The following is a 7,436-nucleotide window of genomic DNA, read 5'->3' as shown; positions in this document are numbered from 1 at the left end:
CTGGTATTCATTTGTTTGCAGAATTGCTGCAGGAACCTTCTGCATGGTACCCCTGATGAATTTCAAAGACGTGGTTTCGCCCACTGAAATGCAACATGAAGAGCACTTTCGTGGTTTAAGAAGATATCCAATACAATAAGAGGGTACCAGAAAGCTATCTAATTGTTTTATAAGGGGATCATATATTTTTAGCATTTGGTCAGACTCCATTTTTTTCTCCATAGCAATCCTTATTAGTTTTTAACCATTTTGCAAATAAGAGATATCTAATATGAAGTTGGTATAAAGTATTTAAGACACATTTTTTAAAAATATATATCTATAATATTTTACTAAAGTCACAGCTAACTATATAATACGACAATGTATGTTTATACATTATTATTTAATGAATTAACATTTTTGGGCACAATTTGTACATATTTCTTACATGATGTCACAAGTGTGGGACAGATCATAACATTTTCCTGCACAGCTTTTTCAAAGAATCCTCAATGAATCATTCAAGAGACTGAAAAACTCAGGAGATAACGGTTTGAATCCCGTCTGAATCAAGTAACTTATGATGAAATGAATTCATAACAAATCAGAGAGAGAAGAGTGTGTTTGATTAAAGGGATACTCCACCCCAAAATGAAAATTTTGTCATTAATCACTTACCCCCATGTCGTTCCAAACCCATAAAAGTTCCGTTCATCTTCGGAACACAATTTAAGATATTTTGCATGAAAACCGGGAGGCCTGTGACTGTCCCATAGACTGCCAAGTAAATTACAGTGTCAAGGTCCATAAAAGGTATGAAAGTCGTCATCAGAATACTCCATCTGCCATCAGACGTGCAATCTGGGTTATATGAAGTTTTCTTTCTTATGAAGAAAACAAAAATAACGACTTTATTCAACAATTCCTTTGTCAGTCTCCTCTGTGTCTCTCCATTTCACCGTATGCTGTGTATGCTCTTCTGTATCATCCGTGCAACAAGGATGCGCTAAATACATAGAAACAGCGCATCCTTGTGGTGCAGATGATAAAGAAGACCATACGCAGCATACGTTGATATGGAGAGACACAGAGGAGACTGTTGACAAAGGAATTGTTGAATAAAGTCGTTTTTTTGTTTTCTTCACTTACAAAAAGTGTTCCTGTCGCTTCATATAACCCAGATTGCATGTGTCTGATGGCAGATGGCGAGTATTCTTGATGATTTCATACCTTTTATGGACCTTGACACTGTTATTTACTTGGCAGTCTATGGGACAGTCACAGGCCTCCGGTTTTTATCCAAAATATCTTAAATTGTGTTCCGAAGACGAACGGAGCTTTTACGGGTTTGGAACGACATGGGGGTATGTGATTAATGACAAAATTTTCATTTTGGGGTGGAGTATCCCTTTAAGTCAGAGTTGCTGTAAAAACACTAAGGACAATAAAATACAAAAAAAATGTTCCATCTCTGTGATGGCATTGATGCATGGGTGAAAGGCCTGTGTGTGAATTCATTGCTCTTAACTTGTTGTCAGTGTTTCTCACAACATTTGACATGTTGATGTTGCATAGGAAACAGCTGAGTAAGAACAGCTCTCCACCCCCTCTCTTGTTCACCTCTTGAGGTTTTCGGAGCATGATATTTTCTGTTCAGAATAGAGGGGGGAGTTGGCTTTAGGAAGAAACTTACAGTTTGTTTACTGTAGGTCATTCATTTTGCTCTGCTTTGAGTTTATGTATAGCTGTGAGTCTGTGCATTTCTAGGCAAATGTTTCTCAGACTGGATCATTTGCAGAGGTCTTTCTCATGAGCTTAGTCATTTTATTCTCACGAGATGAGACACATTTGCAGAATTTTCATTTGTTTTACTTCCTCTTTCACAAGCAAGTAAAAAGCAGTGATGCTAATTGGCTCCATTGACTAATTCATGTAAAATTTCTTGATGACTGGCTGATTTTTAGTTCTTGCTAAAGTGAAGACATGTCTTTTGATATGGCATGAACAGTTACTTATTGTGGTAAGTTCATTCATAGGTTGGTCAGCTTTCATTGTATTTTGTTTACCTTTGTTGAGTTCTGCTGAGAAAATGTTTTGTTGGATTTCTGTGAGTGGTGTCAGGTGGATTTCGTATTTTCATAGTTAGTTATATCACAAAACCTCAGGCAAGACCACTGATACAGTTATACATTAGTATATGAACAGAACTGAATATGACCCTGATCCCAGTCTTAATTTAGTAGTCTGACTTTGTCATGTACACAATGTATGTTATTATTATTTTTGTTGTTGTGTACAATTGTATTTGTGTTATCTTGCACTATAACTCGGCTATGCTTTCAGTCTCATATTAGTGTACAATTCTCTTTACACAGTTCTCTATACATGTGATTTATCAGCATCAGTCAGGCACATGCAAAAACCATGCAGATAAAGACAAGGTTTCATGAAAGAGGATGTATTTTTGCAACACAGTTCTTGCTCTCTGTGATGATAAAAATGTTTCTTCACTAAGTGTCTCTGTTCCCTTAGATAAAAATTCACTTCTGAGCTTCCTATTTCTGTTAGGAAGCTTAAGACCTCTTGGTTTTACCAGCAGTGCTGTGAAACACTTTATGTTTATGTTAGAGGGTTCAGTGCATTAGATAAGAGGGGTATCTGCTTGTGTTTGTGGTTCTCCTCCTGCAGTCACTGGCTGTGGATGTGGAGGGGTGAGACAGAGGTGACAGCTTTCCTGTGAGGAGGTTCACCTTGTAGAAAATGATGCTGTCTGGAGACCTGACCCAAAGTTAACTTGGTAGAAAAGGCCAGACCGTCTAGAGAAGTCTCTGAGAGGACATGCTTTAACTTTTCTCAGTGTGGGTGTGTGTATATGTATATGTATGACATGATGTATATGTATGATCTATCTTAAAACATCTGGAAACCCCTCTGAAAATAAAAACTTTAAATAAATATTTACATTTAATATGCATTCATCTAGTAGATGCATTTATCTAAAGCAATTTACAAATGAGCCTTTTTATTATAATGTATTATTTAACTGTGCATGATAATTTCCCTATTTTACATGCATATTCCCTTTGCTGTCAATTAACAGGTTAATTACATATATTATTATAACTATTAATAATGTAATCTTTAGCAAATCTCAAAACGAATATCCATTTTTCATACGAACATTCTTAATTTGTGATGCCTAAATTCACTTGCAAATTAAAAAAAAAGATACATTTTAGTTTTTTTTTTATTTTTAGTTTGTTCAGACAAAATTCTAAAATATTCAAAAAATAATTCAGTAGGTCTCATATTTATATAATAACAGTGTGTCCCTACTAGCTAAATAAATATATAAATACTAGTGCTGTCAAACAATATATCGTGATTAATTTAAATTAAATATTATAGTGACAAATATAAGCTTAAAAATGACATACATGTGTATATATATACATACAATTAACTGTGATAATTTAACTTAAATATTATAGTGACAAAACATACAGTATATATTTTGAAAATATTTACATGTATTTACATGTCTATATTTATATTAATATAATTTATATTATAAATAAATATATTTAAAATATAAACATAAAATATTTTTTCTGAAATATATACATGCATATGTGTGCATTTACAGTATATATGCATAAATATACACAGCACACATACATATAATATGTAAACAAAAACAATTAATTGTTTGACAGCACTAATAAATACCTAAATACTTAAATAAAATACATTTTGATAAAGTGTATTAACAATTGTGAGAGATGTGCACTGTACAAAAATGTCAGCCAAAAAATGGTAGCTGGTTTAACTTACCATATATGAAAAACTGTATGGTTTAAAATCACATAATATGTAATTTTACTGTAAAAAGATTGTAAAAATGAAAGGTTTAGGGAAGTAAAAACTATGACTTACCATATAATTTGTGATAGAAAAACAACAAAGGACATTCCAAGACATTCAGTATATTTATCGTATTCAGATTAGAGTATTTATTTAAGTTGAGATTGTGAGTATAAATCATTTTCAAGTAATTATTATCAGGCACCAGCAATTTGTCCAATTTGATGAACTGAATCAAATGTGTAAATATACAATGAAATTTTCCTCTAAAGCAGCTACAATGGTGAGATTGTATTTCACACGGCTCATTCCTCCACATGTCCCCAGGGGCCTTCACAAGACCTTAAACCTCTGGCACTTATCTAAATTAGCTAGGGGGGGGGAGGTAGCTCAACTGAATTATTAAAGTCGCCTAAATCATTCAGAGCACGAGCCCAATGTCTGCCGTGTTCACAGGAGGTGGAAGGACGCAGAGCAATAATATCACTGCCTACTGTCCAGCTGTCAGGATGATTGTTTCTTCTGAAAGACATTTGTCACCAGCATCAGTTACACCAGTGATACCTCGTTCAGAGTAACTGTACCCAGACATTCTTTCACACGCCGTGTCCTTTACATAACAGAGTATTTAAACTGTGATATTTGTGTTTTTGGCGACTTCAACTTGTGTATAAGTCTGGGAACTATCAGCATTTTTGTCCCCTTCCAACAGCTGGAAACGTTTGCACTTACATTTAATGCGTCATTGTAAACACAACCGATCTGAGGGACAAAAAATAAAATAAACAGCCTTCCCATCATCCGCATAACTGCGTGTTCAGACAGGCAATGATAGTACTTGTTTAAAGATGATAAGGCAACAATGCTGTCAAAACCATCAACATATTCGTAAGCAGTATTTCTGTCTGTTTCTCAAAGTCTTAAGAGGATGGTAATTGGTCTCAAGTTTTGTCCCACTGACCCTTTCCTGGCAGCAGCTGATATTGAAGCTGGAAAGAACAACAAATGTAGGTTTTATGTAACCACTTGGACTAATATTTGTGGACACAACCCTCTCCAAGTTCAAGTTTCACTGGCCCGCTTGATTGATTCCAGAGAGACATCTCAAGGCCCTTTCACATGAAGCAGGGCTTCAGCGCATCTCCCAACACAAGCATCATTCACCGCTTAGACCTCAGCAAGAAAAAGATTGCAGATGACATCAGAGAACGTCAGTTTTTTTTATGTTGTTAGTTGAATTCTAAAAACAGGAAGTGTACGTTGTTTATGGGCTGCTCACACTGTAAGCATTTAACCACTAGAAAGGGGAAACCCGGGAATGAACAGGAGATGCATTCATAGGCTTATTTACTCCCATACATTATTATATACACTCAATACAAATATGGTTCTGCCTCTGGGCTGATCTAATTGATCAGTTTTGGGTGTTATACAACAGCTTGCCGTTTTGCTCCATAGTAGGGCTGCACAATAAATTGAAATAACATTGATATTGCAAAGGTCATATTGCAAGAGGCAATGTAGTTAAATAAATATAAAAATTCAATCATAAACTGCATGCGTGTAAAAGAACACCGTGCCGCGATCCACAATGAAATGGCAGGGCATATATTTATTTGAAGCTTGACGGTTTTACATTTGAAAAAGAAGAAATTAAAAAGTAAATACTTTTTAAAAAAATTATAGATATAGATCACAGAAAGACCTACTCCATAGAGTTCAGTGCATTAAGAAACACTGACAAGTCTTTAAAAGTAGAAATAATGACGTAAATAAATATTGAGTTGTTCAAGAGCAGCTAAAAGCTTCTCTTCAAATTCAATTCAATTGAATTTCAGTTATTTTTTTCTCCCTGTGTTACGGCATACTGAGAGTTTGCATAAAAAAGAAGCTGAAAAGCTATGAAGTAAATGAATGTATAACTAAGTAAAAACAATTGACATAAAATGACATTACAAATCTCGAGGCGTTGAGGCAAGCATCCTGCTTTAACCTTGTTAATATGCCTCCCTCCCCCGCTTCATTTCAATTAAGAAAATTACTTTTTAGTTCAATTAACAATAATTCATGCTTAACTGAATAAAATTTATTAAACAATTAAGGCAGGCAGTGAGAGAGTGTGAGCAATGTGATTAGAAGACAACAATGTGATCTCCTGGTGGAAGGCAATGTGAAAATGCTGCCTCGGATGAGAAAATTAAAGAAAGGAAGTGCAAGAAAGCAAGGTGAGTATAAGAGACTGTCATTGCCTCCGTTGTGCTTGATCTATTACAGATAAACGTGCCACCATGGCTTGGAATACAAAGATAGCATCCTTCCTTCCCCTTGGGCAATGTCTTGCCTTTCAAATACTATTTTAACCATATTCTCCTCTCTACAAGGATATAATGAGCACAAACGCCGTCTGAGATATGTGCACCAGCTTAATTTGAAGCTCTTTTCCCTTGCAGAACACATTTAAATATGTTCTTTGTTTTAAGTAACTGTTTGCTTGCTCTCCTAATCATGGCGGCCCGTACCCAACCGGAATGATTTACGCATCCACAATTATTGGATAATCCCCACTGTCATTACTCCAGGCATCTGCTCTGTCACAGCGCTAAGAGCTTTTGGCTGCGCTTCTGCGAGGTTATTGTGCTCTCTTGTAGGGAGACCGACATGCCTTCATTCCACAGAGTTAAACTCTATTTAAGTCAATGGAATAAAATTAGGGTTTAAATGGTGTAGAATGTAGAGGTTGTTTGTGTGGGTTTGTGTGCTAATGTTACCCATGAGCATAAGTCTTGACAGTGGACAGTCAAAGATACTGAGGTCGAAGGCCCCTTACTAAAATGCCATGCTTGCTGTGTAGTTGCTGACCCGACTAAAAATCACAATAAATATGGGAAGTTTTCAGAAAGTCTGAAAAAAAAAAAAAAATCTTTTTTTTTATTATGGTTTTATACAAAGTTTATACAACAGTTTAGTCACAGGTATGGTTTTGTTGTGCTGTTTTGTTTAGTCTGTTTTATGACAGTAAGGACTATACCAGTTTTTTCTTCTTCTTTTATTTAGGTTTTGTTTTGTGGCTAATTCCACCAAATAATAACTTTTTTTTTTTCTCCTCAGTAAATTGTTGTGGTATTGTGTTTTTTCTTTCTTTGTGACAGTATTAAACAGTTAAAACAATTTAAAATATATTAACAGTTTTGTTTTGTGATGGTCGTTACTTAATTTAAAATCTAGTTTGTTATACCAGCAGTTTTGTTTTGTTGTTTACTTTGCTTTTTGTTTTATTTAGTTTTGTTTTGGGATTTGGCAAATACCAAGATAAAACAGTTTTGTCCTTAAAGGTTTGTTTGTTTTGATTATTGCTTATTTGTGCCATTTTATCAATGAATAAGTTTAAAAAGTATTTTAAACAGTAAATAGCAAGTTAAACAGTGACAGTTATGGATAATAGTACAGTTAAAACTGTTTATTATATCAGTAACTATTAAATTAATGTAATTGTTCACTCAAAAATGAAAATTCTGTCATCATTTACTCAGCCTCGTGCCGTTCCAAATTTGTATGAGTTTCTTTCTTATGTTGAACATATAGGAAGATAT

Source organism: Cyprinus carpio, chromosome B17, assembly GCF_018340385.1.
Source record: "Cyprinus carpio isolate SPL01 chromosome B17, ASM1834038v1, whole genome shotgun sequence".
Taxonomy (NCBI): Eukaryota; Metazoa; Chordata; class Actinopteri; order Cypriniformes; family Cyprinidae; genus Cyprinus; species Cyprinus carpio.
Note: the sequence above shows the minus strand (reverse complement) of the source record.